The 19,490-nt window shown below is 40.2% G+C and overlaps 1 long non-coding RNA gene and 1 pseudogene across 1 annotated transcript; one reads left to right on the forward strand and one right to left on the reverse strand.

The window, feature by feature from the left end:
- The first annotated feature begins 6,548 nt into the window (after positions 1 to 6,548).
- Positions 6,549 to 7,343, forward strand: LOC107278906 (uncharacterized). The gene is made up of 2 exons (XR_001539827.3): positions 6,549 to 6,962; positions 7,067 to 7,343. It is a non-coding gene; the product is annotated as an uncharacterized lncRNA (long non-coding RNA).
- A 2,078-nt stretch (positions 7,344 to 9,421) lies between these two features.
- On the reverse strand, positions 9,422 to 16,427 carry LOC4346782 (glycerophosphodiester phosphodiesterase GDPDL4-like; annotated as a pseudogene).
- Between the last annotated feature and the right edge of the window lie 3,063 nt (positions 16,428 to 19,490).

Here is a 19,490-nt window from a genome sequence, read left to right on the forward strand (position 1 = left end):
ATTGGATTTGATCTGTGATGTATGTGATATTGGATCTGATCTGTGATGTATTTGAGTTGTGATGTATTTCTTTTAGGATTTGTGATGTATTTTTTGTTTGAGATTTTGTGATGTGATGTATTTGTAATCTGTGATGCATTTCCTTCTAATCTGTGATGCATTTCTTCCAGATCTGTGATGCTACTTTGATTTGTGGATGATTTGGGGATATGATTAGTGATATTTTGGAAGTAGATCGATTTGAGCAAAAAAAAAATCAACCGGACTGCTCCCACCATCTTTAGTCCCGGTTGGTATTACCAACCGGGGCTAAAGATGGATTTTTAGTCCCGGTTATTTCACCCGGGACTAAAGATACCCATCTTTAGTCCCGGATTCGTAGTCCCGGTTGTATAACCGGGACTATAGGTGGGCTCTCAACCGGGAGTAAAGCCCCTTTCTCCACCAGTGAAAACAAGATGCGTAATGAAGATAAAAGTTTTTGCTTGGCTATTATTTAGGGACAGACTCAACACAAAGGATATGCTTGATAGACGGCATTGTGCAAAGGAGAACGATGACCTCACTTGTGAGTTATGCCTAAATAATATCAGAGAGACAAGAGAGCATCTTTTTCTCTTCTGCCCTTTCAGTCAGCAGTGCTGGCAGCATTTGGGAATTGTGTGGAACTCTAGTCTCAACTTTTTTTAGATGGTGGTTTCGGCCCGCATTCAGTTCAGCCAGAAGTGTTTTTTAGAAATTTCCTTCATTGCTGCTTGGCACATTTGGAAGCAAAGGAATGGGAAAATCTTTCGAAATGAACTTCCCTCATTAAGTTCTTGGAGGGCTTTATTTAAAGATGATGTTCTTCTGCATTTGTGCAGAATGAAGGATCCCCTAAAGCATATAGTTTTTGATTGGTTACAAACAGTGTAATCTTTTGTTTCCCTTCTCGGCCTCTTGTAATTTTTTAAAAAAATTTCTTTTTATAAAATCACACTGCGAGGCAAAGTCCTGGCAGTATTTCCAGTCAAAAAAAAAAAGACCATGTGTACATATATATTGCCACTCTGTAGCATACTTGTACCTATATAAGCCATCAATATGCTATTGGAATTAATATTGAAGTCTAATTCACATCATACTTTAATTTTTAATGCATATATATAGTTACTTTTAGTCCTTCGTGACCAAGGTTTCAAAGGTACATAACATCATGTAGGGTTTTTTGTTGATTCAATCTGTGCGATACTTCATATATAGAAATCAGATGGTCACGATTATTCTGTTTGTCGATTGATCTAATTTCTAGTTATTCTTAGAAAAATGTGGGAAATGTTATAGCTTATATATATGTTGACCTAGAATTAGTGTAGGGACACTTCAAACAACCTCGAATTAATATAAAACATATAAGTACAGCTAAAATTCATACCTACTTTATGAGAGAGACAGCACACGCTACTATTATCCACAGGCCAGTCGATAATGTGGCTCCAGAGAAGTAATTATATACTCCCTCTGTTTCTTATTTGACATCGTTGACTTTTTAGCATATATTTAACCGCTCGTCTTATTCAAAAAATTTAAATAATTATTAATTATTTTCCTATCATTTGATTCATTATTAAATATATTTTTATACATACATATAGTTTTACATATTTCACAAAAGTTTTTGAATAAGACGAACAGTCAAACATGTGCTAAAAAGTCAACGGTGTCAAATAAAACGAAACGGAGGGAGTATATACATAGTAGCATCCTATGAGCTGTAATCATGCAAGGCATGTTCAATGTGTTTGCTTACCATATATGCACATAAAGAAGGGGCCATATGTGTACATATATTGGCTAGTCATCATTTTTTTATTTGGTTTGATAGAGCTCGGTTGTGCTTAACCAGATTGACCAGAGAAAGAAAGCGACGACCATATTTACGTTCGACCATATGAGACAGACCCATTAATACACCTATAGGGAAAAGGCAAGATAAGAGACATACTGACACAACAAAAGGTCTAACACTCATCTAGCGCACTACTATAACTATAGTGGAGAAGCCATCAATGTGCTTGTCGTAATTAAAATCTCAGTTGTATTGTACTTTGTACATATATACATGATTAAATTATTGTACTTTTTGATAGACATGATTCGATCAATAAGATACATCATTTATATATATATCGAATAAGGTCATGATCTGTTCTTTTTTAATTAACGTGAAATTTTCTAGATGTTTTATATTAATATTGGAATTTCGAGCTAATTAAATTATTGACCTAGAATCAATGTGGGGACTTTAAAAGGGCCTCCAAAGAGTATAGAAAAATTATATCAATAAGATACACTATTTAAATATATAGATCGGATAGTCAGGCATATGGTCTTTCTTTCTTTTTATTAATGCTAGAATTTCTAGATATTTTATATTAATATTGGAATTTCCATCTAATTTATTGACCTAGAATTAATGTGGGAACTTTAAAAGAGCCTCCAAAGAGTATAAACAAGATTAGTGCTAAGGCTCCATCTAGATCTACTACATATATATATGTTTGCACCATTGTCCACTGGACGTATGTATATACAATCAGCAGCATATGTTTGCACAAGAATAAATATGCATAACCAAAGCATGCTATATTCTATAAATTGCATGCAAGGCAGCATTTCATATAGAACCAAAGAAGGGGACCATGTGTACATATATTACAGTTGTATACGTACGTGTACCAATATAAGCCGGTGGAATATTGAAATATCAATCGTATATTGTAAATGCATAGTTACACATAATTAGCCCTCGGTGACCATGATCTGAAAGATACTTCATATCGTGTTGGGTTTTGTGCTGATCCTATACGTGCGATACATCATTTGTAGAGATTAAATGGTCACGATAGATTTTTCTTTTTCTTGATTGATGTATGCGAGAATAATAAATTTTTAGATAAATATAGCTTATATATATTTACTTGGAATTAATGTAGGGACCCTTAAAACAATCTCGAATTAATAATATAGAAAATACAATTACAGCTAAAATTCATACTTACTTTAGAAGAGGAAGATCTGAGAGAGCGTACTTGGAACTATCCACTAGACAGTCAATAAATGTGGCTCCAGAGGAGTAATATTATACATAGCCATAGCATCCTATGAGCAAAAAACATGTAAGGCATGTTCAATTTGTTTTCTTACAATATGTTCACATAAATAAAGGAGGGACCATGCGTACATAGGCTGTACGTGTTTAGTTGCCCTGAAAATTAGAAGTTTGGTTGAAATTGAAACGATGTGATAGAAAAGTTGAATGTTTGTATGTACGAAAATTCGATGTGACGAAAAAGTTAGAAGTTTGAAGAAAAAAGTTTGAATCTAAACCCGGCCATATATTTGCTAGACATCAAATTGTTTTGGTTTGATCTAGCTCGATTGTGCTTGCCCGATTGACTAGAAAAAGAAAGCATGGCTCATATTTACATTCGATCTTGCGAGATAGGCCCATTAATATCTTAATAGAGAGTAGGCAGACAAGAGCTAGAGATACTGACACAACATTTAAGGGTCTAGCACTCGTCTAGCCAATAGGCCCACTGGGTCTAGCACTCATTAGAAGTTTTTTCCTTCAAAACGTGTAACAAAATTTCACCCTAACCTACTGGCACATTATTTTTTTTTCCCAAATCTAAGTCCGAGCAGGCAACGTACAACAAGTCAGCAACGTCGTCTCGGCTGAAGTGACGGCTCCTTCTTACGACGCGTGACGGAAAGTGTCGGCTGACCAAACGGCGCCGTGCACGTCGTGCGTCCGTCCGCATCTACAGTCCGTGATACAGTAAATGAACAGTAGTAACTCGTTACCAACCCCAACTGCACGCTCCCAACGGGCGCTGTCAAACGCAGGTTAACTAGAGTAGAGAAGCCATCGGTATGCTAGGTGGAATCAAAATATGAGTACTTTGGATTCCGATCAGCTGCAGTCACTATAACTTAAGCAGCAGTAGTGCATGTCATTAGATGCAAATCGGATGGTCCAGATTGCATGCTGTACTGCACGTAGTACTGTAGCACAATACTGTAGCATAAAGTACTGTATATATATATACGTATACGTATATATATACACGTATATACGTATGTATGTATGTGTGTGTGTGTATATATATATATATATATATATAAAAGCCTGTATACTACTCCCAGGAGTAGCTACTCCTATTGTAACCATCGGACACCTGTCCACCTCACATGAAGGTTTCAGGTGTCAACACACTAACAGAGAGAAAATATCCACTAATCCACCGATGCAGAAAATGGATTTTCTTTTTTTTTGAAAAATCGGATCACTGCACTGTATGTTCTGCATGCTGAGGCATTTGAATGTTCTACATGCACGGCTTGTCGATCCGCACGCATGCAAGGCCGTGCGACCAGGAGAGTAGTTAGTGTGGAGGTTGCTACGGAGACTCCATATAAGTTTACGGTGGGCAAGCAGATCATTTCTGCAGATATTTGATGGAGCAGAAACACTCCGGTGGAAAGGGCAGAACATCGTCGGTGAGTTCTGTTCCGTCGCCTTCTGTGGAACCAGAAGACGTCGACGCGTGATGTCGAGCGGCAGAAGCCGGTCGTGGCCGTAGGCGTGTCATCGCCGGTGAGTTCTAGCAAGCAGCACAATCTGGCAGAGGCAGAAGATGGAACCGTTTCAGCTAATGGTGTTATGCAGCAGAAGCCTGCCGCAGATTGGTACACATCGGAGATTAATTTTTGTTTATGTTCTATTGAAATTTTTTTCTCTTGTTTGTTTGTTTGGTTCTGACTATTTGTTGCGTTCTTTGGTCAGGAATGGTTTTGTGCATTGCATGGATACTGCTTCCCGGAGTGAAGAGATGAATCACTCTCTCCAGAAATATGACATTCATTTGGATGGCATATAGCCAGAAATATATATGACATGTAGCCAGTAGTGAAATGATCAAAAAATTTGTAATATACCTCAAAAGAAAATAGCAGAACATCAATTGGAAGAAATTCATAGGAAAAAACTGGCCGGCAGAAAATATATGTTAGCCGGTCAATTTGAAAAACTGGCAGAACGTCAGCTAAAGAAATTGGCAGAACATCATCGCCGTTAAAAAATTGTTGGCAGAACAACCACCTAATTTTTCTCTATACCCAGTTTTTAAGAGCAGTACATATTCTGCCTATTGAAAGCTGACAGAAGTACATATTCTGCCTATTGAAAATTAATGGAAGAAAATCTTCTGCTCAGAATTTAATCACATCCGCATAGAAGAAGTATGCAAGTTCGTGTAACAGAAAGCTAATTAATCTTCCATTCCAAAATCAACGGATAGGATAGCAGAATAGAGTCTGTGAGCTGTGAAAGGAGCAGAACATCGGATGGAAATGGAGTAGAAGATTAATTTCAAAGAAGAACCTTCTACTCCTGTTCCTGTAACTAAATCCCATCGTGTAATATATAAAGCAGTTTCTGCTCGTCAGTGTATGAGTACCATATATATGCATCACCGTAGGACAGAAGCTCTAGTCTGGAATGTGTGCAGAAAACAATTTTCTGGTCTCTAGATCCATAGCTCAACTTCTGCTCGTATAATTGAATCTCATCATTGATATGTTCTGCTCCTCAAAACGTTTTAAAAAATGAGCAGAAAATAGAAAAGGTGGACAGTAGGTAACCGGAAAAGGAGCAGAATATCGGTTAGGAAGGGAGCAGAAAATCGGAAGTTTGGAACAGAACAAACGAAAATAGCGGTGGCTTGTGCTCTTCGTTTCCATTCGATCCGGTCATCTAAAAAGGTGAAGAATATCTTCTACCCCTATAACTAAATATCATCACCTAATATGAAGCCTGGCAAGAATATTGGCAAAATAATTTCTGTTCGTCCAGCGTGTATGTGTACCATATAGTATATACATCATCGTATGACAGAAACTTGGGTTTGAATGCATCGAGAAAACAGACCTTCAAATCACAGTTGCTCATTTTTTAAAAAAAAATCATGAACCTATATCCCCGTTATAGGACAGAACAAAGTTGCAATAAAGCTAAGGCACAATATATCTACATAAAAACCTCATCTGCTCATTTTTACTAGCTGATTGAATTGACATGCATTCAAAACAATTTGTATCCCGTGAAAAGAGCAGCTGGCTTCCTTAATGGATTGGATTACAAATCTGATTAGTCATTAACCCGTTAACAAGGACTCCAAATTAGCACCAAGCTGCACAGATCGTGTAACAAACCGCATGGTGGATGAGACGGGAGTAACTACTCCCGGTAGTAGTATATAATTTTCCTATATATATATATATATATAGGACAATTGTGTTCCTACCGTTGCTTTACAATTCAATTGTGATTTTACCTCTGTTTTTTAGGGTTTGTGATTATGCTCCTGCTTTTTTTAAGCGAAGCAGCCGTCTGCCCTGGTTTTGACGGTAGTTAGGTGGGCCCGGAATTTCCAAATTTAACGAAGAAAGAAAATGATATTATAATTTGCGAATGACCCTCTTACCCTTGGTTCACTGAAAGGGCCAACCTACTGAAACGATTTCCCCAAATCAAAAATATCCAGAACCCTAGCGAGAAGCGGCGGCGCAAGCAGGGGCGGCGCGCGAAGGCCAGCGCGCGGCGGCCCCGCGTGCCAGCGCGCGGCAGGGTGACGCAGCGGCCTTGTGGGCCAACTGCCGCGGGCCAGCGCGCGGCGGAGAGGGGCAGCGGTGTTGCGCGCGGGCAGGGAGGCGCGGCAGCGGTGTGCACGGGCAGGGAGGCGCGGCGGACCCGCGGCCAGCGCGCAGGAGGATTCTCCATCATCTCATCTCATGCATGCTATTGCAAACTGCAGCAGTTCATTGTTCAGAAAAGGAATCCACTACTGTATGTATGGTTTCTTGGAGAATGGTGTGTATGTTGTCATTAAGCCTTTGTTAGTCATGATCTCTCCCAGGTAACACATCTCTAAGCTTCCCTAGTATTGCAATCCTTTCGTTCTCTAGCTGTGTGGAGCCACATGGTTCATGTACAGTTTTTGTTGGATGGAAAATATGACAGGTTTCAAAATTCATCAGGAGAATTCAGATTCAGAATTAAGTTCCCTGGCTGGTGGGTATGGTAAATTGCAGTTATATCAATTGATCAAAGTTCAGATCCAGAACTTTGACTTCTTGTTCCAGGGCTTTTGTTGGATATTAATGTGTAATGTTGAGTATTGTGCTACTTTCTGATAATTTGTGATGCTTGCACATGTTATATGTGATATGTTGGAAATATCTATTGAAATTGTGTCGAAATTATTGCTGAAATTTTATCCATGATATTGTGCTGTCAACTTGTACAAATTGTGTTCAAATTATTGTTGAATTTCTATCAAAATTTTGTCTCAATTTATTGCTAAAATTCTGTCAAAATTGTCCTACATTTTTTGTTCAGTCAACTTTTACAAAATTTGTCAACATTTAGGTCCCATATGAAATACGCACAAATTTAACTTCAAACATATATATCCAGTGTTTATGCTAAAATTATTGATCTCAATAGTAGAGGTATATTTGTCTATTCATCACACATTTAACACCGTTACCAGACCAGGGGTAGGCGGCTGCTTCAGTTAAAAAAGCAAGGGCAAAATCACAAACCCTAAAATATAGGGGTAAAATCACAATTGGACTGTAAAGCAAGGGCAGGAACACAATTGCCCCTTTATATATATATATATATATATATATATATATATATATATATATATATATATATATATATATATATTAATTGGGCACTTCCTACGAGCTCCCACGTTAATAAGAAAGATCTGGCCATTGATTAAATAAATGATATTATCGTCACCGTAGATCGTAAAATCCATCCGTGTTTAATTTTGTGGGCCATATGTAAATCAATCTAACACCACCTCATGAAGGAATAGATCATAAGAGAGGATATGCGAGATGCAAGATTGTTTATGTTGCTATCGAGCGTTAAGAACATAATTAGACCTATTTAATTGACAGCACAAGAAGAGAAGAAAATCAGCGAATCATATGGCAACACCTTGGGCATCGATAGGGAGGCATGGAAAAGGCGAATCAGAGCCTGCGTACGTGACAAGACGATTAATTCTTCAAGCACGCCGTACGTTCACGTCTATGGAAAGCAGCGATCAGCAATGGGGTTCAGAACGGCGTTCACAATGCAGCACATCAAGTCGCTGCTCGACGCCGATGTCGTCGAGTCGCCGCGGCTTCCGCCGCTGCCATGTCCGCGCCTGCCGAAGTTATGGCATGTCGGTGCGAGCCTTGGGGGCGCCGCTGCTTCATACGCCAGCGACGACGTACGCCGACAACACGGCCATGTCCATGCAGGCTGCCGCTGCAGGTAGATGCATGTACGCTCCATCGTCTGTAATTTCTCCATATACCCGTTGATTCAGCACATAGAAAAGCAATCACAGATTGATCATGAGAGGCTCAGCGCAAGGCTGATTATCCGTGCCAGAGATGCATAGATAAATACCCTTAATTTGTTAACACCATACTTTCAGTTAAGACCATTGATTATCGATTAACCATCATGTTATATATATGTGTGTGTCTATTTGTTTCAGTTCGTATCCATCAGCCAAGCTAATTGCCTGGCTGAATCATATGGATGGACTAAGACACAGAAACATGGTACATGTATAGGATCAACATGATGAAGGCTTAATCCAAAAGGTTAATCCGTGCATTTCTTTTATAACTTCATACTCTATTTAAAAAAGATTATTGGCCAATGCTAACATCGATCACATAGATAGATCGATCCATACAAAGCCAACTCAAAACAAGGAGATCAAGTTAGCTATACTGAATGTGTTTATTTGATTTTGACTAGGTTATAATAGTTTTTATATGGGTCTGTCTATTTTTCAGTCACTCCAAAATGTACACAAATTTCAAGCACTTTGAATGGCCTAGACCACGCCAATATTCATGAAGATGCAGTATATACCCAGCATATCTTCTACTCTTCCTTTCACACCTGTAGGACGCTCGCATTTTCGCCCATCCTGCTGCTGCTCTCCTCCAATTTAGGGCGATCCAAATATAGCAATAATCTTTTCTATATTTTTATTTTACAGATTCAACGGATAAATTTTCTTCAACATTATTAAACAACTTATGTATGTATATAACCTAACGAATGTAACGGTCATCCATATCTATATCATGAATTTGTGTTAAATAAAACATGAAATCGGAAATACCATGGATTGTTTAGTTTTTAGTTTGTATAAATTTTTATAATTCAAAATGAATAAATACTAAGTCAGACAAATCGCAAACTCTCATTTAGTATTTTAATAATTTCATTTCATAACATTAAATTAGTAACGATCAAGCAACTATAATTTCATAAGTAACCAACATATTTAGAGTGCGATTAAAATTTTATTATTTATTGTATCAATAATATGAGCCCTTGCAACGCACGGGTTAGCGACTAGTATATATATGACGCGTACGTAAGCTCCATCGATCAGATGAGCAGAGATACCCAAACCATTCCCAGCAAAATGCCTGTGCTGCTAATTGCAGTTACAGCAGCAGCAGGAGGAGGAGCATCAGAACGTGGTGATGAGTAGCCAGTAGTCTTGGGCACGGCAGCCGCAGCCGCAGCCGCAGCCGCAGCCGGGAGAGGCGGCTCAACGACGTCCGATGGTTTGAGCACAAGTGCTGGTGCCCGAGCCGGCCGCCTGGCTTTGTCTTGGAGTGTTTGCACGAGACCGCCGATTTCGACAGCCTTCATGGACCGAGGCTTGCCATCTCCCAGACCCGTACAAGAGTTCACTGCCAGTAAAAATTAATTATTGATGCAACCATATCCAGGTTTAATTATAGTTGTTAATTTTTTTTTCTTTCCTTTTAGCTAATTTATTTCAACTTGAAATTAGGTCTGGATATATATACATACATGCATACACACACACACACACACACACACATATATATATATATATATATATATATATATTATATGACGAACCATATACATAACAAATAAATTAAATATATATATAGTATAATGGTACTGCTTACTTACTTTTGTATCTTCTGACTGTCTTGGGGAAATCAGTTATGATGCCATCAATATGAACCAGAGAAGAACGTAGTTATTGATTTCCACCGTTGTTTCATCTGAGAAGAAATCCCAGGGTGATGATACAAACTCATTCCGGAATACCTGGGCATACACAGCTAACCGCCCCGCAGACTGCAGTTCTTTCACGAGATTGGTTTTCCTTACAATGAAACCACTGCTCTCAACAAACACGGATTTCCTATCAACATAACAGCTTCAGCGAATTTATTGATCTCTGCCACCGATGAATCAGAAGCATCCTCAATGTTTAACGGGAGCGTGTAAACAAGTTTGTACTGTGTTTTCTGATGCTTCAGTTTGACCAGAACAGCACTGTGTCTAGACTGGATCATAACCTCCTTGTTCGTGCACTGGTGGAGAAACCATCTTTGGTCGGTCGCCCGAAATCCACAATAGTCTCGGTTCCACTAAAAACCGGGACTAAAGATGATCTTTAGTCCCGGTTGGTGGCTACAGCGGGCATATTTGATCTTTAGTCTCGGTTGGTGTTACCAACCGGGACTAAAAATGATCTTTAGTCCCGGTTCTAAATCTGTCAGGCCTTGTCAGGCCCCCCGATATCTTTACTCCCGGTTGGTAACACCAACCGGGACTAAAGATAGGATCTTTAGTCCCGGTTGATATTATCAACCGGGAGTAAAGATCCCTGGGATCTTTAGTCCCAGTTGGTAACACCAACCGGGACTAAAGATGATCTTTACTCCCGGTTGATAATATCAATCGGGAATAAAGATCATCTTTAGTCCCGGTTGGTAACACCAACCGGGACTAAAGATGATCTTTACTCCCGGTTGATAATATCAATCGGGAATAAAGCGTACGCACCAGCCCACGCACAAGCGCATGCGTAGCCCATCCTTATCTCTTTTTCTTCTCCTTCCTTATCTTCATCCTCTCCCCTTCCTCTTCTCTCACCCCCTCTCCTCCTCCCCGACGGCGGCGGCGGGATGGGGGATGGGCGCGGGCTGGCGGCGGCCGGCCGGCGGGGGCGGGATGGAGGCGGCCGGGCGCGGGCTGGCGGCGGCCAGGCGCGGGCTGGGGCTGGCGGCGGCCGGCCGGCGGCGGCGGGATTGCGGCCAGGCGCGGGCCAGCGGGATGGAGGACGGGCGGCGGCGGCCCGGCGTGGGCCGGCGGGATGGAGGCCGGTCGCCGGCAGCCTCGCCCTCCCCTCCTCCAGATCCGGCCAGAGGGGAAGCGGCGGGATGGAGGACGGCCGGCGGCGGCCCGGCGCAGGCCGGCGGGATGGAGGCCGGTCGCCGGCGGCCTCGCCCTCCCCTCCCCCAGATCCGGCCGGAGGGGAAGCGGCGAGATGGGTGGCCGGCCGGCGGCGGGATGGGAGGCCGGCCGGTGAGTCGATTTTTTTTTTTGATTTTTTTTAATTTGTGGTTTGGATGTTTTGATCTGTGAATGAATCTATGAATCGATATTGTGAATGAATCTGTGATGTTGTGAATGAGTATGCGACTCGATGTTGTCAATGAACCTTTAAATCAATATTGTGAATATATTTGTGATGTTGTGAATGAATATGTGAATGGATATTGTGAATGAATTTGTGGTGAATCTGTGAATCGTGCTGTGGAGTTGTGATGTGGATTTGGGGTTTGATTTGATGATATGCATACCACTCGATTCGGGAGAAAATAAAAAAGAAAAAAGGACTAGCTGATGGACTGCCGCTACCCTCTCTTTAGTCCCGGTTGATGACACCAACCGGGACTAAATCTTTAGTCCCGGTTGGTGTCATCAACCGGGACTAAAGATCGATCTTTAGTCCCGGTTTTTTCACCCGGGACTAAAGATAGCGATCTTTAGTCCCGGATTGGTAGTCCCGGTTTGAAAACCGGGACTATAGGGGGGTTACGAACCGGGACTAAAAAGCACTTCTCCACCGGTGGTGGTGGTAGTGTTGTTATATCCAGCATGACTCAAGGCAGTAGTTACAAGATCAACAACATCAAATCCTAATGATGCTGCCATAAATGCGGCATTCTGCAGGTTCACAAATCAAGGTTGATCGATTATATATTCCTATATATATATAGTATATACACACACTCTCCTATATAGAGAGAGAAAAAGACGTACCTCGATGGTGATCATGATGCCAGACAACTCCTTGTCCTTCGCATATGTCAGAAATTCAGATAACTTCAAAAACTTGCCATGATTTGTGTACCTTGGATTCCGTAACATAACATAATCACTCAGCGGGGAAGATATTTTGGCTGCAGGTAAAATAAGAACACACGATGAATTAATTTTCTCCTGTATAGTATCGCTCGCGTGTATGAAATGACCAAGTCAGTCTACAGCAGGCCCTTTTATCAAGGAAACAATGTTTCTCGCCACACTAAAGAGAACGAACGAACAGTGTTAAAAACACATCCATCTCAATGTAAGACAATATTATTGATTCTAATAAAAAAAAAGAAAACGAAAGTCACGTACGTCTCAAAATGTTGATGTCATCCCAAGTGAGGTTAAATGTGAATATTCCCTTTTTTGACTGAATTTCTGGAATGACAGAAAGAAGTGAACAGAACTTTGATTGCTGGACATCTGTAGTAGCAAGCAGGTCAATGGAACTCATGCATATAGGAATTCCATCTTTGGTCATTTGAATGGAACAGTCAATAACATCGGCACCATCCCTAACTGCATTCTCATAGGCCAGATCCGTACAACCCGGATAATCTCCACTACCACCATTATGTGAGATAATTAATGGATTCCCTGTTAAGAAGAAAAAAATTAATTATATATAGCAATCCATTTAATGTGACTGCAGCAGCACCGGGAGGTAGGTTAATTTGCACCGAAATGTAGCATACCGTGATCCGTTTTCCTACTTGTGTTCAAATTACTGAAACAATCTGTGAAAAATGCGGATTCAAATGATTAATACAAAGTCAAATTCTTATTTTCGTACCCAATAATAATAAATAACAAGTAACACACAGTGAATGATGAGAGCAAAAGCAAATCATTAAGCCGCAATTTTTTCTCATAGTAGTTCACATGCTAGCTAGGATAAGTGTGTTATCTGCAACCAATTAATTAGCACGAAATAAGAAGCTCATAAACTTATGACTTTGTGCATGTACATACAGAAAAATATAATGGAAGTTCCAAAAGAGATAACCAACCTCATGGTTCACAGGCTAGCATAATTGAGGGAAAAAAAGCAATTATCCTATCTACCAATTGGGAAATAAATTAACTTATAGATGTTATCATTTTTTTATGCACAATACAAACGTTGATGATATACATTATATATATAGGAGCAATGTCAGTGGTGAATCTACGATGTAAATTGAGGAGGGGCTTATGTACAAAAAATAGTTGTGATTGACACAAACTAACACATATATCAACTTAGTATTTTAGATGAAACCCAAAACACATAAGAAGAAAAGACAGACCGTACCTTTCTTCATTTTAATTTGCAGCTGTACTAATATATCCATAGAAACCTATGAACTAGCTAGTTGGTATGGTCACTCAGCAGAGCATATTTCACACTTGCAACGTAATTTGGGAAATGAGCGCTTCAGCTAACTGTCTTTGCCGTACTGCTATATTTACATTAATTTCTAATTAATTTGAGTCATTAGTCACTAGTTAGAGGAAATTAAAGGGATGGAGCTAGGGCTTAAGTACCAGCAAGCCCCAACAGTGGATCCGTTATTGAATAATGTATAATGGAGAGTTCACATTACGATTGTGGAGTATTATATTACCCTTCGATAGATGTCTATAAGATCAATTTGACACCCGCTTAACATTAATTACAAGAGTTAATTTATTTCTGCCAGCAATATATGCTTCAAGGCCCCAACCAAAAAGTAAATAACATGAATTCATTTTAAAGCACGTTTAATATATACACCAATTGCATCCCCGCAAAAAAAAAACACCATTTGCAAGCATCTAAAAAAATCGTTTATTATTATTGATTGCTTGATATCAGAAAATTTAATCTAGTTTTGGTACAGCTTGGAAGCATATTATTTATTTTGAGTTTGTCTCCAGTACAATTGACAGCATTCAGCTGTCAAATAAAATTACACTAGTACGGAAACTAAATTTAAATCTACAAAGTACAACGACATACCAATAGCCTCTGATGCAGTAAGTGGGAAATCTGTTAATACACCATCAACACTAAAGCCACCGTCGCTGACAAATGACAGATATTCCCCCAAAGGATCATAACTGTAGTTGTAGGGAAAAATTCCATCGTTTGAAAAATCAGACGCATATATTTCTAAACCTGCATTGTGAGCTTCTTGGACAATCTGTGTGTGAAGCTGAATATAATTATCACTTGTTACTGGCCATATATAGTTTTTGGGAACCATTATACCTGAAGCAATTGTCTTAATAAATGTCAAGTTACTCAACATATAGTTATATGTTTTATTTGTTGAAGGATCAGACAGGGCTTTATCAAGAAAGCAGAACACTAGATTCACTTCACGATTAATGCCTCCCGATAAACTTTGCAGGAAACCTAGTTCAGGTGATGAGATGTACTTCACAGAGCCAAGCTTCTGTATTGAAAGAATGTAATTTGTCATGTTCAAACCATGCTCTCTGTAGAAAATGTCATGCTGCAGAAAGAAATGAAAAGAGAGTTATCTTCTGAAGGACAAAAAATAGCTATAGTTAATTTCCAGGTTTAGTTTGAAAGAACAGTGAACTCAACCTCGACATTCAACCAAGTAGAAGATGGTTTGATCAAGGATATGAAGCCGGTGACAGAAAGGATGTCGAAGTTGGAGTCGAACCTCGGGGTACGGGAATAAATTGATTGTGTTACTGTCCAATGGTGGACAGTGAGTACAAGACAATAATTCCAGATGCTCAATACAACTAAAAAGTGTCAAAGAACCAAGAAAACAAAAGGCACTAGGATAACATCCATTTTTGGTCGCTCTAGCCGGCCGGCAACTGCAGAGACAAGATAGGAATGCAGTACGTATCCATCATTTTTTCCCTTTTTTTAAAGGAAAGGGAATACATATATATATATATATATATATATATATATATATATATATATATATATATATATATATATATATATATATATATATATATATATATATATATATATATATATATATATATATATATATATATATATATATATATATATATATATATATATATATATATATATATATATTGGTCAGATGCAAGAGGATATTATTTCACGATCACATTGACATGCATGGCGGTAGTATCCATTCATGCATTTAATGGCAATGCAGCGAGCAAGCAGCATGATCGAGTTTCTAATAAAAAGGAGTTGAAACTATATATATGGTATAAGGCAAAGTTATTGCAAGCCTTCCTTTCAAAAAAAGAAAAAAGAAAAACAAAGGGTTGATTAAACTGATTTGTTGCAACTCACAAGTAACGTTTCTCAGCGAAGCCATGTTATAGTCCACAGGTAACCATCCGGTTTTCTGTGCACCATTGATTAGATATGCCTTCATCCCCTCTGGATAAATTTCAGTGATATCGGTGCAGTTCTGCATAAGTAAATCTCGGAGGCAAATACCAACGCCATCTTTCGTCAGTTGCACGTCACACCACAAGCTTATGTGGAGCGAGGAGGCAAAAGCGAAGGCATATTCACTGGAATCAGGAAAAACTCCCGAAAATCCACCTTTAGCAATAACAAGAGGAGCATTACCTGCACACAACCAACAAATTAAATTTTAATTTCGGGCGGCCATGCATATGCTACTGCAAGTACTGATGCATGGGACGAAAAAATTGACTGTATGTAATTCCCGTCAAGATTTCCAATAAAACCGATCGAACGACTCGCTGCAAGAACTAACCCAAACTAAACTAGAGCTGGTTCAGAAATCAGAAATTCAGAATTCAGGTCAGTCCTGACATGAACAGAGCCGGGAAATACTCCTTTCCTCTCTCTCCTCTATCTCTCTCTCTATATATATATACACATAACGATTAAGAGGAGCTAGATCGAGCTTGCCGTTCAAGGTTTTGAAGGTGGTTGGCGCCGGGGGGAGCTCCTCCGCGGCAACGGCGACGGTGACGGCGACGATGGTTGAGAGTAGCAGGAGGCAGAAGCAGTAGGACCGCACCATGGGGAGGGAGCCGGTAATCCTCGACAACATCTCCTCCAAGGGCCAAGGCTCGATCGGAGAAAGAACAGCACGCACGCACGCACTTTGTTTGGCTGTAAAGAGGCGCATGAACGAACAGAACGGAGCAGTACTGTGGTCTGCGTTTTTATAGCTGTCTGTCAGACACAGTGGCCAAAAAAACTCCCTAATTGCGTTCTAGTAATGTATTATCAGTAAACACAAGCATCTATCATGCTAATTAACAATTACTCAATCAACTTGAAATTAATAAAACAACAGGGGTTGTCGGTGGAGTATATATGAATATGAGTGGGATATGAGGATTGAAGGGTGAGCAGTAGAGTGTGTTTTTCTCTGCAATTAATAGCTAGCCATTAATTAGTAGTAGGGGTGCTACAAATTTATCTGTTTTTTTTAACGGATCGGCCGAGTAAGAGGGGTGGATCGAGGCTTGAAGGCCAGCTAGCAAGAGAATGATCAGTTTTGGTAGGAGGAATCCGAATCTTATCTCATCAGTTCTTGCTTCGGTTGAGCCTTTACCTAGCTAAGCTACCTCTGTATTCTCTGCTGCGTTAATTAGGGACCATCGAGCAATGCTATGCTCGCTCCGGCGAGTACGGGGGAGGCCGGTGCCATTAAAGCTGTTGTTCTTCAAGTACAGACTACAGAGTGGCGACTGGCGAGCCGCTCACTAGTGAAGAACTGATTTTTACCACCGGTTCGGAACCGGTTATAGCAACTGGTTGTAGCAAATCAGGACTAAAATCTCGATTTTAGTACCAGCCATTTAACCGGTACTAAAGATGCATATAAAGTAAAAAAAAAATTTGTAGGATGCGGGATTCAAACTCAAGATCTCTCACCTCAGCCCTCACGCGTATTACTATCCCACCTAGTACACATATCTAACTTGGATAGAGATACTTTATTTTTAAACTAATCCTGCAGACATCTTTCATACCACTTGGTAACACCAATCGGTACTAAAAATATCTTTAGTCCCGGTTGGTGTTACCAACCAGTATTAATAACAACCGGGACTAAAGATCCTCCAGCATTAGTCTCGGTTGGTGTTAACAACCAGGACTAAAGATGTATTTTTAATACCGGTTGGTATAACATCAATCGGAACTAAAGATTCGGTTATAAATCTAATCGAATATTTGTGTTTTGGGTACCACGATAAAAGATCACTGGTGGTTGGTCTGGAGCTTGTTCAACTCCGGCGAGACAGTGTCACCCTTCGTCCTTCGATGCACGCGGTTGTGGTACAAATCGAGATCCACTGTAGAAACTGAAGAGAACCCCTCCGGTACCATGTCGGCTCAACTGGCCACCTAGTTTGCCCCATCTTCTGCTTTTTTTAAACAAAACACACCAAACAATGCGATGGTTTGTATTGATATAGCATGAAAAAAAATTACAAGATTACAACCCTAGAAGATTGTAACCAGGAAAAACAAAATAAACACGCCACACTGGAAGTTTGCAGCTTCTCACACAACCTAGGAAAAGACACTACCACCAAGTCGATCGCAGGCCTACAAGGGTGTCGCAAAACGCCCCGCCAAAAACTGACTCCACACAGTTGATTGTTAACGAGCTTTCAGTCATCCTCACGTACAGAGGTTGGGAAGAGGGAAAGGGCAAGAGAGAAGAAAATCCACTTGTCCCTCGCTCCAACCTGATGAGGGGGGAATCATGGCGCTCGAAGATGTCTTCGTTGCCAACTCGAGGAACCCTGACCTAGGCTTTCGACTTCAACACCCTCACCCACTTGTCGTCGCCATCCTAGAGCTCCACATACCAAGCAACTTCTACTATCCACAGCTCCACCGCACTGGCGCCCCACCACCGGTGAGCGCAGACCCACCTTTGTCGGGTCTCTCATGTGGCCATCGCCGCTCCTACAATGGTTGCCCTCCCACTCACCGTCACTGCAACTGGCCACCACCAGGTGCCTCTCCCGCTCACGTCGACCTCCCACTGCTGCCGAGCTAGTACAGCTGGCCGCCGCTAGATGCCTGTTGATGAAAAATCTGCGCTCGGCCGATGGTGCTAGATCTGTGTTAGCGCGAACCAAGTCGACGAGCACAATGGCCTAAGAGATCTACTTAGCTCCAGTGTAGGTCCAAAACTTGATGAGATGTGGGCGTGCCAGTCAGTTTGATTCTACAACTGACAAGATAGATAAATATGTTGATCAGCAAAGAGTCGATCGGCTGACAAGCCGATAGAGCGATTCCAGCCGATGTCGATAGGGTTTTATGCAATCGGCTATATGTCCAATGTAGATAATAATATAAAGACAATCGGTTGATCATAATGTAATATAACAATAATATAATCCAGTAGAAATTAATCGGCTAAAATAAGTGATCCAATGGTTAAAGCATACATCGATTGAAGGTTCGATGTCATTAAATCCAAATGATTAAATAAACAATGAAACCTTTGTTGCCATCGGCTAAATCCAACTTGTATCTAATCCTTGTGAGCCGATACAACGTCCAGATAACTCATCGGTTGAAACCACGATGAAACCCTTATGGGCAATCAAAATGCAGGCTAGAGATTATGGTTCTAAACACGACTAGTGCTGATGTAGCGCAAAGTTTGAAAAGAAACATAATATCTAGACAATCAAGCCCTTGACTGATTTTTAAGAGTTGTGGATACCTTAGCTAATCTAATCTGGCAAAACAATTTAGCCGATACCGGCAAAAACCCTAAAGCAGATCCTAACCGATACAAGTAAATCGAGCTACCAAACTAGATTAACTAAGATATATGATATGTAGGTAGGCAAACATATCAACCGAATCAAAGCAATCCAAGAGATTGAAGCGATGCAGCCTTAAACAACACCAATGTAGCCGATACGAAGCAAAGCAATCCAAGGAACATAGCAGGAGAGGCCCCCACTGTTAATAAAACTTTATTAGTAAGAAGGCAGGAATACAAAGAAAATTACAAAGAGGAAATCCAACTAATGACTACTAATTTGTCTCTCTCATTTAATCTAAACAATAAAAGGAGTATATCATCCTTATGGAGCTGCCTCCAGGAAGACAAAGAAGGAAGCTTATTATCAAAAATAAAACCATTTCTTTACTTCCAAATATTCCAAGACCCTAACAGAAACTTTTCCATGAAACAAAGACCATGATATCTTCTTTTAGCATCCATCAGCATTAACTCCA

Source organism: Oryza sativa, chromosome 9, assembly GCF_034140825.1.
Source record: "Oryza sativa Japonica Group chromosome 9, ASM3414082v1".
Classification (NCBI taxonomy): domain Eukaryota; kingdom Viridiplantae; phylum Streptophyta; class Magnoliopsida; order Poales; family Poaceae; genus Oryza; species Oryza sativa.